The following is a 27,797-nucleotide window of genomic DNA, read 5'->3' as shown; positions in this document are numbered from 1 at the left end:
CAATATATTGATCAATATCGATATTGCTTAAATAATATTGACCGTGTAAAGGTGGCTTAAACCATCCCTTAGATTTCGTAACCAGAAGATTCGTCTCTTTCCTTCATATCTTTTACCGTTTATTTTTCCCTCTATATTTAAACGCTGCAGACTTTAGCGAGAACCTCTTATTATATGACCTAAATATTCAAGCTCTTTGCACTCTTCGCACTTCTGCATTAACATGTTTTTCAGCTGAGGAGTTTTAAGCACTAATATGGGCAAACTCTAATAACACTAAAACCGTCATCATAGCTCTAAATGAAACGGTTCCTAAAATAATAATGTCACCTGAAACCGACACCTTTCGAAGAGGCCTACCCAATAGGTGAAGTCGTTGCCCAAGTAGCAATTTTTCGACGCATTGGTTGTCAGTACAAACAAATGCACTGTATACAACGTTGCCTAAGAGTATTTTCAGTTGTTTCGGCCAACGTCCCCTACCCCGACTGACATTACGATGTTACAACGTTAAGTAATACCTTTAGTTTTAGTTATAAGGGCAACTAATTTATTACCATTGTGACAACTACATATTACAGTTCAGTTTTTTCAACAATCGCAACGACTTAAAAATGTTATAATGCTAAACTAATTTACGCCCTGGCCGACTCTATAGTTGAGTAGTTGTCTGTCACGTCACGACACTAGCTGTTGTTCTAGAGGTGTGACATGTTTGCGGCAACTTCCAGAGGATAAAAAGAATTTCCTTTTATTCCTTTATAACCTTATTTTTTCTTATTATTATATATTTTATTTTGATGGAAATTTTAGATTTATTTAACAACCTGTTTATTTGTTTTTTTTAATAGCTGGTTTCCATTCCATTGTTTTATCAGCAGATTTTAGATTTGATAACCTTAATCTTTGTATCAGCTTTGGCAGACAGGGTTGCCAGGTCATTTTTTACTCTTTCGGTAGTTTTGTTTTCACAAAATCAGTAGATTCTTTTTAGGCCATGTAAATACAGTAATACAGTGATATGCACATCCGTCCTAAATGTCCCAAGAGGAATTCCACAAAATTGGAAACCTAATTATTCCAAACCACCAACCGGTAATTATCATTTTTTAGCTAAAATCTACCAAATGAAAAACTGAAATATACTTAAGGATTTTTGGGATATATTTGGGATTTTTTATAATAAAAACAACAGCTAACTTAAGGGGATAGGCGCACAATGTCGTCTGTTAAAATGTTCAATGTATATTAAATGTTTTCATTTTTTTTCGAATCCTTAAGGCCGCGTCTCACCATCAAATAATTTGATCAAACATTTTGAGAAAACTCCGGAAGTACGTCAAAGTGACGTCACAATAGCAGTTTTTTGAAATTCTAAAAATCTGTGCTCTTACTATCAGTCTAGTTTGATCAAATTTTTTGCATTGAGTTGTCTAACTTGTTTGTACTTTATTTAAAATTAAAATTTTTCATTATTATCCACAATGAACACTCAGGATGTGACGTCACTAACTGTCACTTTCAGTTTGCTCAAACCAGTTTGATTAAATTATTTGATGGTGGGACGCGACCTTTAGAAAACTAATAAGTATTTTTGAAAAATTTAAACGCAGAAAGAAAGATTACGTTATTACCGAGGACCGCAAGTCCCTGAAAACTTCTATAATGTTTATTTTAATAAGTTACAGGGGTGAAAAAAGAAAAAAATTAGTGTGACTTTTAATTCCAAATATCTCGTTCAAAAGAAACGTTTTGGTTTTTCTAAATAATGCAGTCTTTCATTCTGCGTTTAAATTTTTCAAAAATACCTATTATAGTTTCTTCATGATTCGAAAAAAATGGATCAAATTCTGAAATGTTGAAATATACCAAAAATCTACTAAAACATATTGCCTACTAGAATTTTTTAAAAAATATCAAAAATCTACCAAAAAAGTAGAAATATAATAAATGTGGCAACGCTGTTAAGTAGAATGATACACTTTTGACACTGGTCACATGACCTCTGTCACCCAATAAGAGGGTGCGTTCTAAAATGGTTTTGATAGTAGGCGCAGCCGGGTTTGGTTGGCGATTGGACTTCTAAGTTGTCTTATCCGTCTAAGGTTGGTAATAAGGTATTTTTTAGTAATATTTGTAATATTGTTTAATGCGCCATTTTGGTTTTACTTGAGATTTTTGGGATGTAAAGAAAATGAAAACACAGAATATAAAAAATGCAGGCATTTTCTGATACCTTTAAAAGCACCATCAATACATTAAATTTATACAGAACATGTTTAACATAAATTTTGACTTTTATATTAAAATTTGATTTTTTAAATTTGCATATTTTTTGTCAAAAATGTCATAAAAAAAGGAGCGCGTGTGTTTTTTAAAGGTGAAATATCTATATTTGACGGTAATCTCAGATGCGTTTATAAATTTGACATCAGGTAATAAGTCCTTTATGTATTTATATACATTTAAATACCCAATATACGATGTCCAAACAGTTTACTTTTTGGTATTCGCATTCACCATACAGGTGTTAAAAATATAGGTAAAAAAACATAACTATTCTGACTCCTTGAGCAACCATTGCACGCACAGGTGCTTTTTATAGTCGCTTCAGTTGTCTTATGCAACGCATACGAAACGATGTTGCTTCAACAGGAGGTTGCCTAGGCAACGTCAAGACAACTCAAAAATCGTCCACCAAATCAGTGCAGAATAGGGTCGTCTTTTAGGCAATAACAACGTTGTAAGAAAACGTTGCCACGCTGTAGACAACGTTGTCGCGTCGACAAATTGCTACTTGGGTGGTTTCTAGTGATGATGCAAGACACCTCTTATATGACCACCAGAGACTTAGGCAAGGTGACTAAGATTTCGAAAAATCTTTTTGAAAAAATCAAGATTTACCACCGAATCAGGCTATATAAATTTTCTAAGAATTTGTATCCAGGTGAAGATCCAGGATTTTCCGCACGAAACTGAACAAAAATAGGGAATGTTGGCAGTTTTTTCGTACATTATTAAATCAATAAGTTAATATAGATTAATATTATATTCAGATTATAAAATAAGAGTTACTAGATTTCTGATAACACTCGCGTAAGTAGTTTTTAGATATTATTAGAATTTAACATTATTTATTGGTGTTTATCTCAATATGTATAAAATGTGACATTCCCTATTTTTCCTCTGTACTCTCATATATTCTCTTCCGATAATATCTCTAAAACAAAAAAATATATAAAAGTACGCAATAAAACTATTAAATTTCAATTGAGAAACTTTGGAAAGCAATATAAAAGATCAAGCAAGAACACGTTTTATTTATAACGCTTTTCAAAAATTAAAGTCATTTTAAACTTGTACACTTGTGAACATAAACGAGTCTTCTGATAGTTTCTGTTCCATATAAGTTTACTAAACAATAAATGTAAAAAGGCGGAAATAAACACCCTCCTGACAGTGCTTTGTTTCCAACGGGCCCAAAAGTTTCATGACCTATGCTAGAAATCGATACACTTCCCGGAAACTATATAAAGAAAGTACGAGGAAACACGAAAATCAAAATGCAACGGAAATATTTTGTGAATGAAATGGTGGACTAACAATATTTTCTTTGAGTTTTGTATTACTATTTTGTGTCAGAATTCGACCATTATTTGACGTAAATTCATTTTATAATCATAAACCGCTGAACTTTTGTTTTCAATTGTTTCACAAAATTTATACAAACTAATGGCACTACAGCTGTTTCGGCAGAGTGCTTTTCTCAAGTAATGTATTTTACTCTGTGTGGTCACTTTATACTATGTATAAATGTATACTATGTATATGATCACTACTGTGATCAACTATATTGTAGAGGAAAGGGCTTTTTGTCTTAAGCTGGTCATTTAGAATTATATCTGCATATTTTAACCCTCGTAAGGCGGTGCGGGGTGCGGCTGCACCCCAGACCTCGTTCCTCTTACCTATCTTTTTAAAAAAATTTTTTTTTGTTTTTGTCCTTTTTTTATTCGTATTAAATTCAATTCTGAACGTTATCCACCCATTACAGCATTTAAAACTCTTTGCGTTTACGTGCTTTTTTGAAAAAATGACTTTTGGGTGCAAATAATGCAAATTTCGTATCCTGAATTGGACGTTCCTAATGTTCCACCTGGAGCTAACAGAGCTACGGGACAAGGTCGGTGTTACTTATGTCAGAGGAAAAAGACCGAAAGTCCCGGCATTGTTCCAAGTATTGTGCGTAAAAACTTTGTGTTGCTCACTCTGTGAAAAATTCCATGTGTTTGTCGTGCGACGATAATAATTTTTTTTAAGAAGAAATGAGTACTTTTTTGTAAAATTATGTTTCGTACTATAATAAATAAGTCCTAATTATCTTTCAAATTAATTTCCTCGACGTTCACAAATAAAAAAAATGGATATACAGATGGGGTGCAAATGCACCCCGCACCGTTGTTTACGTAAGAATCTAAGCACCGCCTTACGAGGGTGAATTTACTCATTTCCATATATTCTAATAAAGATAACTTAGGACCTTTATTTTGAAGATGGAGAATTTCAAACTTATTATTAAGGGGAACGGAACAAAATGCAAAATTTTGACGCCTGTATTTTTGTAAAATTTAAATGCAGAATGAAAGATTACTTGATTACCGAGGGCCGAAAGTCACTTAGAATGAATAAAAAGTTTCTTTTGAATTAGATATTTGAAACTAAAAATCACACTAAATTTTCTCTTAGTTTTTCACCCCTTATAACTTTTTAAAATAAACATTATAGAAGTTTTCAGGGACTTTAGGCCCTCGGTAATAACGTAATCTTTCATTCTGCGTTTAAATTTTTCAAAACTACTTATCAGTTTTCTCAGGATTCGAAAAAAATTAATTCCATTTAAAGAGCATTGAATCCGAAAGTTCGTACCAATCACCTTAAAAGAACCATTAGGATCTAGAAATGATGCGCTTACGTAGAACATGTTGTTCTATTATTGAAAGTAATTATGTGTTCTGCTATGCATTTGATAAAGGTTCTACCAGTTTGACCCATATAATTTTTTCTCCAGAGCACGTTTGTGTACACCACTGGGTAATTGCTTCTTCTTTTGGCTCTTTTTGTTCTCAATGTACCTATATGTTTAAGTTGTTGTTTGCTCTGAAAGCTGGTATCATTTCTTTCTTTTTTATGTGTTTGTCTATTTTTGTTGATATTTTGCCTGTATGTGTATATGTGATCGAGCAGAAGGTATTGGGTATTTTCTCGGTTAGTGGATAGACTGGCTTCAAGGTTTTATTTTCAAGCTTTTGGTTTAATATTTCGCTGTATCTAGCGCAGTGGCGTAGCTGGGGTGGGGCGAAGGGGGAGGTCTGCCCCGGGTGTCACCCTTTCGTGGGTAACACCCAAGAGACCCGATTAGAAAAGAATGAATCGTTAATTTATACTTTTACTCACTTTACAATCAAAATACAATTTGATATTATTTTGTAAACACACGAAACCGAGAATGTCGAGGTCAATGAGGCATTTCTTGGATTTTTACGTTAAAAACAAAAAAGCAGTCAATCTAAGTAACTAAATTGTCAAGAAGCTGGAACTTGGTTATTTAGATTTACAATGATATACCGTTCAGAGGGATACGATAATGCAGCTGTTATGAGCAGCATACATGGCGGAATACAAGCTATTATTAAGAGGAAACAGTAGCGATCAACAGGTAGCAAAAACGCGTTCCAAGATTGCGGCTGTAATTTTCAATATTTTTTGAGATATTTGGTACACTTATTCGTAATATAATATATAATGGCGGTACAGAGCCCAATTTGAAAAATATATTAATATGTGGAAATTACTCTGTAATTAAATACAATTTAAAAAAAACGTGCCTGTACCGCCATTAAGAAGAACAAAAAAATACACTTTCTTCAAATAAACTTTTTTATCCGATGCCTAGATTTTGTGTCATTTTGGAACTACTAAATTTTTTTATTTCATTAGTAGTTCCAAAATGACACAAAATCTAGGCCTCGGATAAAAAAGTTTATTTGAAGGAAGTGTATTTTTTTGTTCTTCTTAATGGCGGTACAGGCTCGCTTTTTTAATATTTTATTTAATTACAGAGTAATTTCCACATATTAATATATTTTTCAAATTGGGCTCTGTACCGCCAGTCTTTATTATATCACGAATACGTGTGCCAAATATCTCGAACAAATATTCAAAATTACAGCTGATTCTTGGAACGCGTTTTCGCTACCTGTTGATCGCTACTGTTTCCCCTTAAAGCAAAAACCAAAAAGGCTATTTTCGTTAGATGTATTGATCATTTAATCAATTTATGTGGCCCAGCACTATTTTGCACAAAATACACCTAGTGTAACATTTTTCAGAACTCATAGAGGCAATTTTTCATTTTTCTTCTGCTTCCACTAGCTGCTGGGAAGTGCTTATTAAAGACAGCAAAGCATATGTTAAGCCAATATCCACAACGCGTTGGCGTGTTCACCATGCTGCAGTTAAAGTATTGACAGAACATTTTGATAATGTTGTTGCTGCAATTGAGGAATTATGCCATCAACAATAAAATTTAGACACCACAGGTTTTGCACATAACCTTATGCCCGCTGTGTGTAATTTCACATGCCTTTGTTATCTTTTCTTTGGAATTATGTACTAAGATATACGTTAGAACGAGACCCATTTTCAACAGTCGAGACATATTATTAAAAACAAAATACCGTCTGTTGAAAAGCTACATATTCACAGTTCTACTCTAAGGAATGGAAGCATGGACACTAACTGTTGCATCTAGGAATCGGCTCGAAGCTTTCGAAATGTGGTGTTATAGGCGCATCTTACGTATATCCTGGGTTGACCGAATTACTAATGTGGGTCCTGCCTAGCTACGCCACTGTATCTAGGTGCACACAAACTAGTACGCAAATCAAAAAGTTATATACACGCGAGTCAAACGTCATCAAGTCTGTGACGTCATTATTTAGCATGCGCTGTGACTATTTTTGGTACACGCTAATTTGTGCCGCGTTTATGCTTGTGATAAGTACAATAAGTGTTAGAGTGTGGTTAGATATACCCCTGTTGAGCTGATCCCCCACCTTGCAGACTGTATGGGACAGTCAGTCAAACAAACTTAGAAATACTGAAGATTCCAGAAAAAGTTCCTTGAAACAATGCTTAATGCCCTTTGGTAGGTGCCAAATTGGGTGTTAGAGCAAGATCTCAATGTGGGATCCATAAAATCAGTAAGAATAGAATATTACAAAAAATATTCCAAGACACTCGAATCTCATCCAAACGTGTTAGCAAGCAACCTCATTGATGATCATAATGCTGTACGACGCTGAACTCGGCATCCGACAGGTAGGGTGTAGTACACCCCAACAACGCTGGAGCGCCTAAAACATAAGGCCATTTTGCATGAAGTCACCGCGGCTAGAGCTTTTACACGAGCGGCACACCCCTAATTTAAGGCTTAGAAATCGAAAAAGCGACCATGACAAATGAATGGAACAGTTTGGTCATTATTTGTGTTTTAGAGGTCGTTGAATCAGAATATGAAGTTTATTTTTATCTAGAATTGGTGGAACATGTTCAAAAATCAAGTTTTAAGCAAAAATGCGAAAAATCAATTTTGCTGATTTTTCAAGTTTAACTCGCTGTTGTTTCCTTGGTTGCTGTAAATATATCCTTCTAAAAATCTTACTGTATCATCTTTGAAGTATTTAGATAACAGTCAGTGAGATTTGCCCAAGAAATTTAGACAAATTAAAAGAGAAGTTGCTAATTTTTAAACGTTTTTTCGTCACATTTCGTTAGTTTCATGTTTATTTACTTAAAAAAGTTGAGTAACAAACTTTTTAGTTTATAATTTGTACCAACATAGCATTAAAACATAAGTCATGAAGAAGTTTTTTGGAAAATTTAAAGCCCAAATATACAATAGGAAAAAAGTTATGTGACATTACAGACGAGTGGCACTAAAAAAAAAACGCTTATTTTTCGAGATACTGATTACGGTGTGGTGAATGGCTAGTTTTTGTTTTATGATTTTAATGGTGTTGAAAAGGAAAATGACGTTTATTTTGAATTTTATTTGGGGGAAGATTGTCAAAATCGCAATTTTATCATAAAAATAAAAAAAAACTAAATCATGTGAACTCTGTTCCATTTGAGATATTTTTTTTTGAAATTTTTGTGGTATATATGCCCTACCTTTCCTAAGACAATGGACCTTTTGCAATCTTTCAGTTATAATAAAAATAATAACAATTTTTTTAAGTAAAAGGTCCTGAAATTGCAAAGTTAAATCGAAAAAGCTGAGTGACAAAATTTGAAATTTAGCTTTTTAATCAAGTTTTAATCATATTTTGTAGAAAATAATGGTTCAACTGTTAATTTAAGAAAAAACGGGATTCCATTTTCTTTATTTTTAGAGTAAAATTACGATTTTTTAAGGTTCCTTCACTTAAAATTAAAAATAATCCTCATTTTCGTTTTTAGCACCCTTAAAAACATAAAATATGACCAAAATATAGTCATTAACCATACCGTCGTCAGTATCTCGAGAAATAAGCGTTTTTTGGGGGAATGCCACTCGTCTATAAAGTCACATAACCTTTTTCCTATTGCATATTTTGACTTACTTGTTTACTTTAATACTTTTTCAACTTTTTATATACCTTTATCTTTTTACCTAACTATACCTCTTATAATTTAATTTATGTGAAGAGGGTGATCAATGGACCTCTCTCTAAGGTAAAATTTTTAATCTTCACTCAAACAATTTACCCGTTTTTCTTAGTTAAGGACATATATTTTAAATATTACAAAAATTGAAAAGTATTTATAAATTTAAGGGCACCCAAAGTCCGAAAATTTAACTTTTTAACTTTTTTGGGTTATGATTGAAAAGTATTCTCTGAAATCTTCTCATTCCAACGATATATAACACATTATAGTATAAAATATCCATGGTTACAAAACTATTTGATTTTTGAACGTCTTCACTCAACTTACCGTGCACCGGTAGCTTTATAGCCTATTAGAGTGTTTTATGTTTTTGCGATTTCCCGAATACTAGGTTTTTAAATTTTGATGTCAGATATCTTTGTTTTCTGAGATGATAAAAGGTCCAAATTTTTACAGTAATTGTAGATAGATAATATCTAGTCCCGCGTAAATTTTTATTGAAAAATGTACAAAAACAAGTAAAATAAAAAATAAAATCCAAACTTTTTTGGGTTTTTTTGTAAGAGTATTTTAAAAAATTTTAAAATATGTGTTTCTTTCACTCTAACTTTACAAAAATCTACGCCGGACTAAACAATACATGTAGTTTCAAAATAAAATAAAAATTAGGTCTCTAAGTGCTTTGGTTACAGAGCTATAGGACATAATGTTAACATTGTCGTTAAATGGGACTTGGGTGCCCTTAATGTATCTGTATGGTTTTTATTTAAAACTATTATGATGGTCTCTGTACTAAGTAAAAAACACGACAGTTTTGCCTTCGCAGTGCAACTGAATAAAAATGGTATACATTTTTGTTTTATCATGTTGGCCTTTATTTAAGATTAGGTTTTGTGGTTTTGTGCAGCATTTTTTTATGTTTTTAATATTAAAGTCAAGTCCATCCTTTTGTAAACCTTACTTGAGCAGTGTTATGGTAAAAAAATCGGTAAAAGCAAAAGCGAAGACACTATTTTGGAGTATTCCTGTAAAGTATTTGAGCAAACATGATTTAGTGCATAGAAAATGTTGTGACGCTTCGTTACACCCTCTTAATAATGCCGTAATTACAGTATCCAATTAGTCCGCTTTTCTGAAGCCTTAGAATAAACGACTATAATTATTATATTTGTGGCATACTGGTATTCTATTTAAGCTAAAGAAAATCTTCCCCATTCTTTCTACCAAATACTAAAAAGCTATGTTTTTAACCGGTATTTCCCAGTCAAGGTGGATAATGAATACACAAGCCTAAGACCAATAATAGCCGGAATATCACAAGGAAGTGTCCCGGGACCAATATTGTACTTTATCTATAATCCTAACCTACCGAAAAGTAACAGAACAACGTGTGCAAGGTTTGCTCGATGACACCACTGTACTAGCGTCTCACCATGATCCAATCGCAGCGTTCAAATCCCTTCAAAAAGAACTTAACAGTATCCAACTATGGCTTAAAAACTGGAAGATAAAAGCAAATTAAAGCAAATCCACCCATGTAATTTTCACCATGAAAAAAAAAACATGTTCAACTGTAACTCTGAACAAACACAACTCCCACAAACCGATACTGTCAAGTACCTAGGAATATCCACCTTTACCTTGATAAAAGCACATTTTTACAAGAAGCAAAGATTTAGGTAGAAAATTCCGAGAAATGTACTGGATTATCCGTTATAAATATCAACTATCTCTTGAAAACAAACCACTGACATACACTCATGGACAAAAATATTGCATATTTTGAAATTAACGTGTGAAATAAAACTTTTTGTGTTGCCCCCAGTTTCAGAGGAATAGGATTTCTTTTCCGAATGTGATGTTTTAAAGTATCATGTATATGGTATAATTGGATTTAAATTTTGATATGGGCTATATGGTGACCAATATAATTTTTGGATTGAATCTCAAGGTAAGTATTCACTAATCTACCGAGATGAAGACCTGCGTCATGGCGAATTAACACGAATTTGTTATCCAATATGGCTGTCAAATGGCAAAACATGATATTATAAAATGTTTTTATTGTACATATCAGCTGTTATTCACCCAATCACCTTCACAAGTTTGGTCTCTCATTTTCAAGAAATACCACTCAATAGCACAATGCCGCCACCACCAAAATTAACACTCTGTGTGAGGTTGCATCTGACATACCGTTTATCATATGAAAGCAAGATTTACAAAACTTCGTCTACAGAAGAGTTGGCGAATAGTATGTCAGTTGTAACCTCATATAGAGCATAAGTTTTGGTGGTGGGGGTATAATGCTACAAAGCGGTATTGTATTGAAAGGACATACCGAACACGTGGAGGTGATTAGGTGAATGCCAACTGATACGTACATTGAAAACCTTTTTTCGAAGATCATGTTTTGCTCTTTGAAAGCCATATTGGATATGACATATATTGGTTCTAATGCACGTCTTTATGCCGTTAGCGTAGTGAGTACTTAAATTGATGAGATTCAATTTAAAAATTATACTTGCCAGCATATAGCCCAGATCAGGTTTAAATCCGATTGTAGCATTTATATGATACTTTAAAACATCGCACTTGAAAAATAGATCCTATTCCTATGATAGAGGGGGGCTAAGGGAAGCAGCACAAAAAATTTCATGCCACATGCATATGCAATATTTTTGTCCGTGAGTCTATAAAGCTGTATCAAAACCAGTGCGGACCTATGTTATCCAATTGTGGGGGAGAGCTAGTCAAACTTTACTAGAAATAGTACAGAACTTTCAGAACAAGACCTTGGATCAATGGTGAATGCCACTTGATAGGTGCAAAATTAGGTGCCATCCATAAAATTAGTAAGAATAGAATCAGTGGCGGCTCGTGGTAATTTAAGAAGAGTGTTCAATTAAGGAATGTAATTATATCAACGGTGAATAAGCGCCGCAGGCGAAAAATATTTATGGCCTCGCCAAAAGATGTTGTGTGAAGGGAAACCTATCTTTGACTTGATTAATCAGGATGTCATACACTTATTTTCTTTTTTTGTGCAGAATATGATACCTCCTGAATGATGGCGCTTCTTCGGTGGTGAAGATGGATGATGTAAGTTAAGAATATTTGAAATGGATTTGTCAAAACTTATTAAAACTCCGTTTATTTTAACGAAATTTTAAGACCGAGATTGAAATTATAGTTTCATTCTTTAAAAATACCAAACATCAAAAACAAAACAAAGAATGTAGTGAATCACACCCACATAACCACGAAGTATTTCTATATTGTTCAACTTTAAAACAATGTTTTAAACTTGTTGTTTCTTATGGCACATTCTTGTACCAAGTTTATCTCCGGCCAAAGTAGTCCATTATTTTTATAAGATGTCGATTTTCAAAACTATTTCCATTTTCTGTTATAAACTTCATCCTAAAAAACTACCAATAGTGTATTTAATAAATTCCCACAACAAAAAATACCAAACGGAAACGCTCCGCCGGTCTCTGTGTGCACTGCACAAATTCTCAATGTTTTAGATAGGCGAATCGCTGGTCTCACGGATTTAAGATCCCTCTTTCTTCTACAGGGTTACTGTATAGTGGCTGGGTTCAATTTGAATTCTGCATTTGTCACGTGCATGTAGCGGTGTAGTGCAAATAAATTATATGATTAATAAATAAAATTATATTTTTATGATACTATAATATTCATGAAACTTGAAATGGCTATTTGTATAACAAGCGAGGAAAGTGCTACTTTTCCTCCCGAGAATGAAGTAATGCAGTAATCATTTAAGGGAGGAAAAGGCAGTTTACTCCCATGTTATACATATGGTTTTTTCACCTTCCTCAAATAACAAGCCATTTTTTCATTTTAACTTAATTTATTTATGTAACTAACCAACAAAATTTATTAAAACTAAAACAAGTAGGTACAATATAACTGTCAACTGTCAAATAAACTGCGCGTCATAGAAAACGGGCACCCTAAAAAATGGGTTATTTTTGATGTCGCGTATCTCCTAAACCTGTTGTCCTATTTAAGTGATTTTTTGAATATCTTATAGCCCTATTTTTTGTCAATATCTCTGTAATAATATTTTTGCTTAACAGGTAAATTTTCATTGTATACCGGGTGTCCGAATCAAACTGTGTTTTTTTCTCAAAGTTCGCAACACCCTGTGGAATATTCTAGCATTTATAAAATACTGAAATTAAAGCTAACAATAGCCTCAGGTTTTCTTAACATTGTGTTTTTTGATTTATTCGCTTATGTTGGATAATACAAAAGTTATGTACTTTAACAACTAGGCATGCTCTTTATCAGTACAGGGTGTTTCTAAAGAAGTACGACAAACTTTAAGGGGTAATTCTGCATGAAAACATAATGACCGTTTGCTTTATAAACATATGTCCGCAAATGCTTCGTTTCCGACATACAGGATGTTGAATTTTTTCGTACAAACTGATGATTTATTTATTGCCCTAAAACCGGTTGAGATACGCAAATGAAATATGGTGGGTTTTAAGACGTAGTTATTGAACATTTTTTGACATACAATTAAGAATTTTTTATTCACCTTTGGCGTGCATACGAATAATATGATCGGTCATATTACCCGTATGCGCTCCAAAGGTGAATATAAAATTCTTAGTTGCATGTCAAAAAATGCGCAATAACCATCTCTTAAAACCTACCAAATTTCATTTGCATATCTCAACCGGTTTTAAAGCAATAAATAAATCGTCAGTTTGTAAGAAAAAATTTAACATCCCGTATCTCTGAAACGAAGTATTTGCGGATATATGATTATAAAGCAAACTGTCATTATTTTTTAATGCAGAATTACCCCTTAATAGGCTATTGATTATGTACTATAGAAAGGAACTACAACGTTAACGGGGTTTTATTATTTCATATGGTAAATGAATCTCTATATATGAAAAAACCGCGGAGTGCTACTATTTAAAAGGGTGCGTTTTTGAGAAATGGGTGAATTAGTCCCTGGGCACAGGTTACATTAGGGTGAGTTCTATGAACTTTTGGTACAAACACGTCTACATAAAAATTGTTCCTGGTTAAATTTCCTATCTAAATATAACTTTTTAAAGTCAAAGATACTTTTTTTTACAAAAATATATTCAAAAGAAAAAGCACAAAGAAACCCAAAAGAAAGAAATTTTGTTTTTTGTCCCATAACTTTTGTCCACGAGGATATAGGTATAGACATTGCTTCACAGAAAAAAAACTTACATATATTCTCTTTAAAATGATGTTTAGTAGAGGTCATCAGGATTTATAGTTTTCGAAATATGATTTTTCAAAGTTTGCCACTCACAGCAATTTTGGGCAATTTTCCTTGTTATTTCACAAATATTGTTCAGTTATTTTTTCTACGCAACTTTAGGCATATGCAATGGTGCATGTAAGAGGAATATAAATCAATTACCATTAAAATGTTGTACTGTAAAATGTTGTACGACTTCTTTTAAAAAGGTTATCTTTTTCAAGATTTTATACTTTTAACGAGTTTTTATATTTTTTACGATTATTTTTTAAATTTCAAATTATAACTTTTTTTTCTACATTTAGGTATATATTATATAATAAAAAAATCTTATTCTGTTTACTTTAAAATGGTGTATTATAAAATTCAAAAATTCTAGGATTATTTTTGAATAAGATATGGTTTTTCAAAATGTACCTAATAAGTACTTGCATCGATTTTTGATTTTAGGATTATTTTTTAAATTTCTCATTACAACTTTTTTATGTGATGGTGTGTTATAATTGAATCCTATTTTTATACGTAATACCATTGTGTAATACTTTGGATCCACTTGACTCGGCCTGGCAAACTTCAAAATATGGATTAATTCCAATATTTGCTGTCAAAGCTCCTGCACCACAAGTTTGCTTGAAAAAATAGCATGTAAATGTACCAAAGGATGTACAAAAAACTGCGGTTGTGGGAAGATAGGAATTAGTTGTTCAATATTCTGCAAAGGTTGTATGTGCATGGGTACTAATTGTGGGAACTCTAAGATAACTGAGGTGTCAGAGAAAGATATTGAAGCTAATGCTAACGAAGAGATGGACTTTAATTTTGAAAATTTTTTAAATGTCAACGTTTAAATAATTTTAACTAAAGTGGTGTTTTCTAAGACTAATGTTTATGTAATTTTTGTAAAAGAAATAATTTTAAATAATACAGGTAAAAAAAATATCAAAGAATCACTCGGTTTCCATTATTTAAATATAGATAATACACCATTTCAAAGAACAGAAAATAAGCCCCATTTATTGAGCAATATATGCTTTATTCATGTACAAGAAAAAAGAGGTATAATGGGATATTTAAAAAATAATCCTAAAATCAAAAATGGTTGAGAGTACTTATTACATTTTGAAAAATAATATCTTATTCAAAAATAATCCTAGAATTTTTTATAATACACCATTTTAAAGTAAACAAAATAAGATTTTTTTATTATATAATATAATATATACGTAAATGTAGAAGAAAAAAAGTTATAATGAGAAATTTCAAAAATAATCGTAAAAATATAAAAAATAATATTTTTTTGTATTAGGTATTATATAGGGTGTCCCAGAAGTAGGGGAGCGGTCGAATATTTCGCGAACTAAACATCGGATCGAAAAACTGAAAAATACGCGTTTAATAATTTTCAAAAATCTATCCAATGACACCAAACACCAACCCCCACTACACCCCCTGAAGGTGGGGTGGGGGGTAACTTTAAAATCTCAAATAAAAACCCCTAGTTTTTCTTGCAGATTTGGATTCGTTACGTAAAAGTAAGCAACTTTTATTCAAGACATTTTTTCAAACTGTGGATAGATGGCGCTATAATTGGGAAAAACGATTTATCCTGATACCAGAGGTAAATTATAGAAACGGTCTAATATCTCGAGAAATACACTTCCAAATGAGAAACCAAAAAACAAGATTTTAATATTTTTGGAAAACCTATCGAAAACACCAAAAATGACCTCCAACCCACCCCCTGGAGACGGGGTGGGGGGTAAATTTAAAATCTTAAATAGCAACCCCCACTTTTTATTGCAGATTCGAATTCGTCATGAAAAATTAAGCATCATTTATTCGAAACATTTTTTAAAATTGTTGCTAGATGGCGCTAATAAATCGTATTTTTCCAATTAAAGCGCCATCTATCAACAATTCTAAAAAATGTTTCGAATAAATGTTGCTTAATTTTTCATGACGAATCCGCATCTGTAATAAAAAGTGGGGGTTGCTATTTAAGATTATAAAGTTACCCCCCACCCCACCTCCAGGGGGTGGGTTGGAGGGTCATGTTTAGTGTTATTCGATAGGTTTTCGAAAAGTATTAAAAACCTTTTTGGTTTCTCGTTTGGAAGTGTATTTCTCGAGATATTAGACCGTTTCTATAATTTACCTATTGTATCAGCATAAATCGTTTTTCTCAATTATAGCGCCATCTATCCACAGTTCGAAAAAATGTCTTGATAAAAAGTTTCTTACTTTTACGTATAAGAAGTTGCTTACTTTTACGTAACGAATCCAAATCTGCAAGAAAAACTAGGGGTTTCCATTTGAGATTTTAAAGTTACCCTCCACTCCACCTCCAGGGGGTGTAGTGGGGGTTGCTATTTGGTGTTATTGGATAGATTTTTAAAAATGATTGAATACGTATTTTTCAGTTTTTCGATCCGATGTTTAGTTCGCGAAATATTCGACCTTTCCACTACTTTTGGGACACCCTGTATAATATATAATATAATATTATATTATATATACTATATATAATATAATATTATATAATATATAATATATTATATAATAATATTATTTTATTTTTATATTATATTATAAAAAATCGTTAAAAGTATAAAACCTTGAAAAACCATAATCTCTTTCGAAAAGAAAAAGTCGTACAACGTTATACAGTAGACCATTTTAAAGGTAATTGATTTCTATTCCTATTACGTGTGCCATTGCATATACCTAAAGTTACATAGAAAAAAGTTACAGAACAATATTTGCGAAGTAACAAGGATACTTGCCCAAAATTGCTGTGAGTGGCGAAATTTTTAAAATCATATTTCGAAAACAGTAAATTCTAATTACCTCTACTAAACAACATTTTAAAGAAAAAATATATAGGTTTTTTTTCTGCAAAGCAATGTCTATACCTATATCCTCATGGACAAAACTTATGGGACAAAGAACAAAATTTCTTTCTTTTGGGTTTCTTTGTGCTTTTTCTTTTGAATATATTGTTGTAAAAAAAAGTATCATTGACTTTAAAAAGTGATATGTAGATAGGAAATTTAACCAGGAACAATTTTGTTGTAGGTATGTTTGTACCAAAAGTGCATAGAACTCACCTTAATGTAACCTGTGCCCAGGGACTAATTCACCCATTTCTCAAAAACGCACCCCTTTAAATGGTAGCACTCCGCGGTTTTTTCATACATAGGTGTCCATTGACCATATGAAATAATAAAACCCCGTTAACGTTGTAGTTCCTTTTAGCTATCTTATTTTGAATATAATCAATAGCCTATAAAGTTTGTCGAACTTATTTAGTCCCTAAAACTCTTTAGACTTATAACACCCTGTACTGATGAAGAACATGGCTAGTTGTTAAAGTACATAACTTTTGTATTATCCAACATAAGCGAATAAATCAAAAAACAGAATATTAAGGAAATCTGAGGCTATAGTTGGGTTTTAATTTCAGTATTTTATAAATGCTAGAATATTCCACAGGGTGTTGCGAACTTTGAGAAAAAAACACAGTTTGATTCGGACACCCGATATACAATGAAAATTTGCCTTTTTAGCAAAAATATTATTACAGGGATATTGGCAAAAAATAAGGCTATAACATATTGAAAAAATAACTTAAATCGGACAACAGGTTTAGGAGATCCGCGACATCAAAAATGACCCATTTTTAGGGTGCCCGTTTTCTATGACGCGCAGTGTTTAAGTCAAATTATTTTTGTAAACATTGTTAAATCAAAATAACAATTTACTGTTTTTTACCATTCTGCAAAATACAGGGTGTTTTATAAATAAACGTTAAAATGTGTAGATCCTTACCTAATAGAAAATAGGTATTGTAGAGGGAGTCAATAAGTTATATTTCATGAATGAAATACCATGACCTCACTTTTACTTTTCCTCCTTAGGGAGGAAAAGTACAACTTTGCTCCCTACAATCAGGTCCGTAAAAGTATACTTTCGGTAGAGGTAGGCGGAAAAATATTTTAACGATATTATAATATTTATGAGATTTTTAACAAACTGTATTTTAATGAAATTTGATTGGGTGTTCACTGGACAAGAGAAACAGTGGAGAAACCGCCCCTGAACAGAGTATTACAAAAAATATTCCGACAGACTCGAATCTCATCCACACGAGCAAGCAACCTCACTGATTACCATAATGATGTACGATGCTTAAAGAGAGTCAAAATATTGGTCTAAAAAATGTTCTTTTTAAAAGAAGATTTAAATAATCTATAATAATTAAACCTGTTTTTACTTTTATATTTTTGAACATTTTATACATTAAAAATTGAACATTAACTGCATTAACTTTTTTAACTAATTTACCTGTTTTAATTTAATATAAAATTAATAAATGAAATTAGTTTCTATCCTTGTGGGATAGGTACTCACCGAAGGAACCGCAGAAATTCGGATACAATTAGCGTCTTTTTGCAAAAACAATGACGTCAACTTTGCTAAGTAACAAGACACTTTCTCAACACACACACACTACACATTACACTAGGTACCTAATTGTAAAAACCGGCTGTACCATGCCACTGGCCATTAATTTTGGAGGCATTAATCTAAATAAAAAAAAAAAAAAAATATTTAGAGAGAACGTGACCTCCCTGTACATGTTCAATTTTTAATTTTCAGGCAAATAATTTACCCATTGTTCTTATTTAAGGACAGATTGTAAATATTACGAAAATAAAAAAAGAACAATATTTATAAATGTAATCTACCTATTTGTACCCTTTTTATTTAAAACTATTATGATGGTTTTTATTTAAGATTATTTTTTATGGTTTTGTGCACGATTTTGTTTTATACTTTAAATAATAAAGTCCATACTTTTCTAAAACTTACTTGTGCAGTTTTATGGTCAAAAAAATCGGTAAAAACCAAGCCAAAGTATTTTGGAGTGTTCTTGTAAAATATTTGAGCAAACATGATTTAGTGCATAGAAAATTTTGTGACGCTTCGTTACACCCTCTTAATAATGCCGTAATCACAGTATCCAATTAATCCGCTTGTTTGAAGCCTATAACGTTTAAGTTTTCCCAGTGTACATTTTGGTCTAGCCCCCCTCATTTCACGCTTTTATCTTAACTGATTAGATCTTAGAGTCCCTATCGGCGTTGTTTTTCTTAGAAACACATATGTGCTATCGATAGAGTCGACCGTTAGACTTTAATAGCTTTCTGGTGAATGATATGGGCCTTGCATCCCATAAGTCATCTTAAGTATTAGATTTGCTAAGCCCTTTTACGAGTGGTAAGGAAATCTGTTCTTGAATATCTCTCACAGTTTCCCATAATTTTCATTGGTTAAAACCCCACCACTCTCAAAGGACGCCAAAGATTCATAAAAACCACAAATTCTTAAAATTCTGCATCATTTGTGAGTTGAGTTAATATAGTCATTATGTGAGATCAAGTTTGTTCGTGTATTGTGGGCCCCGCCGATTAGGCAGGTAAGAGTATTAATGATTGTTTATTGGTATGTACAATAATTGTACAATTGCGTTTTCTATTTTTTTAAAGGGTCCACCTTTCACCTTCCACCTTCCACCTATGCATTATGTTGTCCAGCTGCTATTTTATGAACACTGTTAAATACTATTATTCTTTCGACTGTGTCGTAAAGTTGAATTTCTTCATGGCCATCTTCCACACCTTGAGAGCTTGCCGGCTTACAAAGGGCCATCCTACCCTCTAACAGATGTTTTAAGTAAGTCACTCATCTTTTACTTATTGAAGAAATTAGTAGAGACGCCTTTGTTATGTCCAGGGCAAGGACAATTTTGTGTTCTTTCGTGAAATAAGTTCAATGACCAAAAGTTTTCGCCCAGTTTGTGATAGTGACATTCTGAAAAGTAGGTCATACTTTTAGTATGAAGTTGATGATTATCTTTTTATTTTTAAATGGGTGATCATTTAAACTATAAACATTTACATTATGTAGATATTTTTCTGAGTATTATTAGAGTGTTATTAAGTATTGTTAGATAGGTATAAATATAAACAAAGAGCTCTTTCTTTTTTTGTTGTAAGTGAACGGTAAAATTTCTAGTTTTTATTTAGAGTATGGATTTTTTATTTTTTTTGATTAACTTCAGTTTATTTTTTTTTTGAGTTAATAAGAGTTATATTCGTTCACTTACATTATAGGTACATCTCGTATTTTGTTAGTTTTGCGGTGTTGGTGAATACACCAACGTATATGCAATTTGTTAACCATTTTTAAATAATTATTGTGTAATTTTTGTTTTTGTGGTTGACGTTTTTACGTTTTATTTGCATATATTATGTGAGCATTAAGAGATTTCATTGAGTATTTTAATAAATGTTTTGTTAAAGTGTACGATGTCGTTTTTTATTTATTATTTACAGCTCAAGACTAAGAACAATGTTGTTTTGTCGTAGCATTCTTGCTAATTTGTTATTGTTGTGTTATGTTTCGTTAATTATTGTTCCTTTGAGTATTTTTTGGTCAAAATACCTGGCGCCCTATATTTTCGTTTGAGTATTAAGTATTTCCGTTTCCTTAGAGTCCAAGTGTCAAACCAGCAGTTAATGTTATCTATTTACCTTTTGTCTATCTTCGTTTCATTAGCTCTATTCGCATACCATTGTTTATTCATTTAACACCTTTCATTGTAACAGAAGCCCAACACAAAGAACCATGCCCACATCTCTTCCGACTGAGCAACGTGGCCTTTGTTTCGTCAATGTAAACGATTGGACCTTTCCATCTTCGGCCATTCCTTATTCCATCTAAGGATAATATCGTCCTGATCCTTCTGGTTCAGCCTTCATGACCTCTTGTCCATCTGATCGTTATACAAAATGGCGCCCTCTCGTGGAGCCTTATACAAATTACGTGGGACTTCTTCTGTTACCTATGGTTGCCTTATACATAATTTCGTAGAGCTTTGTCAATTGCCTTTTCACGGGCTATATGTATTTTCTTGTCTATGCGTGAAGCATGATTTTCTTTTTTATCATGTTCCTATTAGACCTGATTTTCTTTTTTTGTTCAAGTTTGGCTAATTTGTAGCTATTTTTATTGATAAAATATTTTTTGAGTTATTTTTCGCTAATAGATAATAATAGTTTGACACATTTTAGTTTGTTTATTTCCATTTTTAGTATTTAAATGTCAGTGTAGTACCTTACACTTTCATTCCTGCCTTTTCGCATTCTAGAGTATCATTCTTTGAAGTAGAGTATCGATCTTTTTTCTTTAGATATATTTTTAGTTGAGTAAATTTGAGCATTTTTATTACTTTCCCTTATGCCAAATGGATACGTCTTTTGTCATGTATCTAATTAAGGTAAAGGTATCTAGATCTTGAGCTGTGTATTTTTTGTAGCAAATCACAAAGAAGTTGTAATTGTTTAACTTTTTGATTTTTACTTTTGTTTTGTGTAGTACTTTGCAACTTTTGTGATTTATTTCAGTTTGCATTATATCAGTGTATGTATAGTGCATTTTACTTTTTATATTTTTTGTATATGTATTGTGTTGCGGTATATTTTTTGTACTGTATTGCGTTTATTTTATTGCATTTAGGTACCGTTTTTGAGTTATGAAATGCTTTGTAACTGTTTTTAGAGGTAGCAACTATCACTATTATTATTGCGTTGTCTTCTAAATTTTCGGGTACATGCTTCTTCGTCGTTCAACGATATTGTTCTGTCCGGTTTTATGACCAATCTTTTCTGACCTCGTAGAATAGTATTGTTGTAATGATTTCTGTGCAGTATATTTTTGGATTTTTATGTGGTTATGTATTTTTGATGATATCCTATTTAGTTGATATCGTATGTTTTTCAGTACCAGAATGTTTTGAGTGGTTTTAGAGAGTTTTTAGTCATGGCGTGGTGTTAGTCTGGAGAATGAAAGAGTCCTGCAGCTTTCCGTCATGCTATTGTTTTAGGTTTGTGATTTAAGTCTTAAATGAAAGAAGTTAAGCTGTCCATTCCAGGAATTGTTTTTTTACAATTAGCTATTAGTCGCGAGTGAAAGACCTCGGCGCATGCTGTTGTGAAATATGTTTGAGAAATTATGTTTTACCACTCCAATATCAGCATTCTAAAATCTATTCGGTACAAAACTACTTCCAGTCCAGAAAATATTCCTTTTTTCAGTGTAGAGTCTTCGTTTACCGTTACGTAATCTTAATATTTTTCGACTAGCCTACGATAAGGTGGTTGACATTTCAAAATTCTTGTCCCACCCCCAATAACATCTGTCAGGGCTAGAGGTATTTAAGTGTGTCTTTTGACCCTAATTTCAGATAAAGAGGCGTAATGATTTTATTAGCTTTTATTTAGCATATGTTGCAACCGCAAAAGCTTGTAGATACACTTATTTTGATAGTAGATATTTTTAAAGGGCTATGACCCTATTTTAGGTATTAATGAGATGTAAAAAGTAGCATCTTATTGCTTGTTTATATTTCACAAGTAGTTTGACTCGTGAATATAAATTTTCGATGTTTAGTTAGCAGATAATGCAAATATTTTTTGTTTCGAGTAAAAGAATTCGAGTAATTATTGTTAGTTCTGTCGATAGTTTGGGTGAATTAGGATAATGTTTTGGCAATTTTGTGTCGGCTAATAAAGGGTGAAATTTTTTTGTTAAATACAGGCACGTACTAGGCCCAGATGTATTTACAGAATCAATTTTATTCTTGCGGCTTTCATAAAATAGTATTTCGATAAAATGTCGTATCTATTTAGGACCTAAGTCCCTACTAAATTGTGACACTTCCCTACCTGTAAGCTACCTGTGATTTAACCTAACGATTTAAGTACCTTTATAATAATATTATCATATATATTATAATAATAAGGCGTCTAGTATGCGTAATTACTTCCGGTCCTAATTAAAGGTAGATTTCGACAATTATCTGAACTTTCCTTTGTTCATTTCTTTCTATATTTCTTTGTTGAGAACTCCTTGGCATGTTTTACTAACTTCTCTATTCCTTTTGTTTGAGTTCGAATTTATTCGTTACGTGAGATAGTAATTGTGCTTTGGTAATTTTATATGTTACTCGTGTTTATTTGCTTTTGTATTCTGCTTGCTGTTTGAATTTGTTTAGGCTCTTCCGGTTCATGTTATCGGGATAGCAGTAAATTTTTTTTTGAGTTAGTGTTCTGTGAACATTATACTTGTATTGCGATTGTTTGATTGCGAAATGCTTTGTCCTAGACCGACAAAGTGAAATCAAATAAGCAAACCACTAGCAATAATTAGTGCGTCTGTTATTATTGAAGTCCCGAATGAAAGATTTCGTGGCAATTTTTGAGTGTAGCTCAATAAAGTCCTGGATGAGAGACTCCAAGGCACCTATGCGTATAGTCGAGTTTGTTAGAACTCGAGTTTGTTTGTTGTTAGTGGACGCACTATGACAAATATTTTTGTGTTGAGTTTGCTTGTGCTAATTTTGCGTTTGGTTTTGAGTCAATTCCAATGGAGTTGATTTTATTTTAGTTGAGTAGATATTATTAAAGTTATTTATAATAATATCTTATAATGTATTCAGACATATCTTGTCCTGATTACATTCCTTGTTTTTTCTGTGAGTTTCTCGATTGGAAATTTTCCGCCGTGGCTAACCCCACAAGATTTTTACGGAACTTTTGGCCAACTTGTTTTCTTTCCCTGTCATAAAATTTCGAGACTTTTTTGCTTTGATCTTGCAGTCAAAATCTTAGCATTGCTTGACGCTTACCTAGTTACCGGTTGAGGGGACAACCATAACGAAGTTTGCCTACCTACCTAGTTGGCCACTCGCCTTTGTTGAGCTGGAGCAACCCTTATTCTCGCGTCCAAAACTTCAACATTGGTATGTTCCACCTTTTTAGTTTGGCTAGAGCCATTTGTGTAGATATTTGCCATTGGTCGTTGTACTTGCGAGTCAACGAACCATACTTTGAGTCGACTTTCGAGTTGAATGTTTAGTTTTATGATAAGGATTAGAGCAACACTGTAGGTGTTTGCTGCCTTAGTCGTTTAGAATTAGAGTAGTCCTTGTATATATAGTTCCTAGTTTTTGTGTTTTATTTGCGTTTAGTTTATCTTAGAGATAACCCTTTTAGTTTGGTGTTTGAGTTTAGTTGCTTATTAGCTTTTTTTGATTTGGTCACTTGTGTTCAAGCAATTCGAGGACCACCACCAATTTTAGTAAATCTAGATGACTACCAACTATTCCAGGCTACTGCTTGATGGTCAGTCTTTTGTTTATGGTGCTTACTGCAGACTCCGATTGTAAACAGTGGTATTACACCACGGTTTAAATCGTGGGGGGAAGCTGTATAACGTTTAAGTTTTCCCAGTGTACATTTTGGTCTAGCCCCCCTCATTTCACGCTTTTATCTTAACTGATTAGATCTTAGAGTCCCTATCGGCGTTGTTTTTCTTAGAAACACATATGTGCTATCGATAGAGTCGACCGTTAGACTTTAATAGCTTTCTGGTGAATGATATGGGCCTTGCATCCCATAAGTCATCTTAAGTATTAGATTTGCTAAGCCCTTTTACGAGTGGTAAGGAAATCTGTTCTTGAATATCTCTCACAGTTTCCCATAATTTTCATTGGTTAAAACCCCACCACTCTCAAAGGACGCCAAAGATTCATAAAAACCACAAATTCTTAAAATTCTGCATCATTTGTGAGTTGAGTTAATATAGTCATTATGTGAGATCAAGTTTGTTCGTGTATTGTGGGCCCCGCCGATTAGGCAGGTAAGAGTATTAATGATTGTTTATTGGTATGTACAATAATTGTACAATTGCGTTTTCTATTTTTTTAAAGGGTCCACCTTTCACCTTCCACCTTCCACCTATGCATTATGTTGTCCAGCTGCTATTTTATGAACACTGTTAAATACTATTATTCTTTCGACTGTGTCGTAAAGTTGAATTTCTTCATGGCCATCTTCCACACCTTGAGAGCTTGCCGGCTTACAAAGGGCCATCCTACCCTCTAACAGATGTTTTAAGTAAGTCACTCATCTTTTACTTATTGAAGAAATTAGTAGAGACGCCTTTGTTATGTCCAGGGCAAGGACAATTTTGTGTTCTTTCGTGAAATAAGTTCAATGACCAAAAGTTTTCGCCCAGTTTGTGATAGTGACATTCTGAAAAGTAGGTCATACTTTTAGTATGAAGTTGATGATTATCTTTTTATTTTTAAATGGGTGATCATTTAAACTATAAACATTTACATTATGTAGATATTTTTCTGAGTATTATTAGAGTGTTATTAAGTATTGTTAGATAGGTATAAATATAAACAAAGAGCTCTTTCTTTTTTTGTTGTAAGTGAACGGTAAAATTTCTAGTTTTTATTTAGAGTATGGATTTTTTATTTTTTTTGATTAACTTCAGTTTATTTTTTTTTGAGTTAATAAGAGTTATATTCGTTCACTTACATTATAGGTACATCTCGTATTTTGTTAGTTTTGCGGTGTTGGTGAATACACCAACGTATATGCAATTTGTTAACCATTTTTAAATAATTATTGTGTAATTTTTGTTTTTGTGGTTGACGTTTTTACGTTTTATTTGCATATATTATGTGAGCATTAAGAGATTTCATTGAGTATTTTAATAAATGTTTTGTTAAAGTGTACGATGTCGTTTTTTATTTATTATTTACAGCTCAAGACTAAGAACAATGTTGTTTTGTCGTAGCATTCTTGCTAATTTGTTATTGTTGTGTTATGTTTCGTTAATTATTGTTCCTTTGAGTATTTTTTGGTCAAAATACCTGGCGCCCTATATTTTCGTTTGAGTATTAAGTATTTCCGTTTCCTTAGAGTCCAAGTGTCAAACCAGCAGTTAATGTTATCTATTTACCTTTTGTCTATCTTCGTTTCATTAGCTCTATTCGCATACCATTGTTTATTCATTTAACACCTTTCATTGTAACAGAAGCCCAACACAAAGAACCATGCCCACATCTCTTCCGACTGAGCAACGTGGCCTTTGTTTCGTCAATGTAAACGATTGGACCTTTCCATCTTCGGCCATTCCTTATTCCATCTAAGGATAATATCGTCCTGATCCTTCTGGTTCAGCCTTCATGACCTCTTGTCCATCTGATCGTTATAAGCCATACAATAAACCTCTATAATTACTAACCATAAGCCAGCGTTAACAGTGAATATTCATTACAAATAGCTTATTCTTGTGACTTTGAGCTCTGGATATTCGAGGAATTTTGTAAGTATGTCTGGGGATTTGGAAAGTTTGGAAACAAATAACTAACGAGCTTTATAGAAGCTGAGGCTCTATAAAGAATTAATCGGTTTTTAAAACTTACAGAAAAGCTTGAGTTGTCAATATCAAATAAGAGGTTAATTTCTGGTATTAAATTACTTCTGTATAAATATGACGTAGGTCATTACGTAGCTAATATATTTAAAAATAAATAGGATTATTGTTTTTGATACGTTAATTAAATTTTGAAATTTAGAGTCGAAAATTGAGAAAACGGAAATTAGAATTTGGTGGAGGCGCCAATATTAATTGTTATTATGCTCATCCACCAAACCGCATATTTTCGTCTAGAACTGTTGCTTTCCATTAAGCGTGTGACACACACGCGAGTAACTACGCGAACTCATGGCTCGACGACCTTTTTCGCGCGTGTGTCACAGCAAGTACGCGTACTTTGAGTCCGCCGAGTAAGTACGCAAGTAAGTAAGTAACAAGTTTGAAATCTTACTCGTAACCCGTACGTGTATCACTGCCACGAGCCGAGAGCCTCGAGCCATCATGTGATTACGTTTAAAGTTATATTTATATACAGTTATATTTTCACTAATTAAGCAAATTGCCTAGAAATAATTCAATCGTATATTGTTAAAAGTTCATAAACCCAACAAAGACACAACCCAACCTTCATCCTATCGTCCCATTAGCCTTCTGCCTTTACCCTCCAAAGTGTTTGAGAGGCTTCTCCTGAAAAGAATAGACACTGTCATTACAGAAAAAACCTAATACCTCATTACCAATTCGGATTTCGACAACAACATGGCACAATCCAACAGGTCCATAGGGTAGTCAGAACTGCAAGAGATGCACTCGAGAACAAGAAATATTGTACAGCAGCCTTCCTGGATGTCTCCCAAGCCTTCGACAAGGTATGGCATAAAGGTCTAATATCAAAACTTAAAAGAAAATTGCCTCATCCAATCTGCATGCTACTACAATCATACCTTACCGGAAAATCGTATCAGATAAAACTAGGGGAGGCCCTCACTACTCTACATCCCATCCACTCTGGCGTACCCCAAGGAAGTGTCCTTGGACCCACACTGTACTTCCTGTTCACAGCAGATATACCAACTTCAGATCGTACAACAATTGCAACGTATGCTGATGACACTGTCCTAATGGCTTGCCACGAAAATCCGACCCTAGCTTCACAGATACTACAAAGTCACTTAAATAGACTTGACATATGGTTTAAACTGTGGAGAGTCAAAGTTAATAGCTCCAAGTCAACACACATTACGTTTACACTAAGAAAGGGGATCAATCCAGCTGTAACCTTTAACAACACACCACTGCCAATAAGAAGTGACGTCAAATACTTGGGGATTTACCTAGACAGCCGCCTAAGATGGCAAAAGCGTATTTGGAACAAACGACTGCAACTGAGACTCGTTGTTTATAGAAAGATGTACTGGTTCATGAATTACAAATCACGATTAAGTCTAGACAATAAACTTCTGATCTACAAAAGTGTACGGAAACCCATCTGGACATATGGCATCTA

The sequence above is a fragment of the Diabrotica virgifera genome, chromosome 8 (assembly GCF_917563875.1).
Source record: "Diabrotica virgifera virgifera chromosome 8, PGI_DIABVI_V3a".
Taxonomy (NCBI): domain Eukaryota; kingdom Metazoa; phylum Arthropoda; class Insecta; order Coleoptera; family Chrysomelidae; genus Diabrotica; species Diabrotica virgifera.
The sequence above is the reverse complement of the archived record's forward strand: the minus strand, read 5'-3'. Positions refer to the sequence as shown.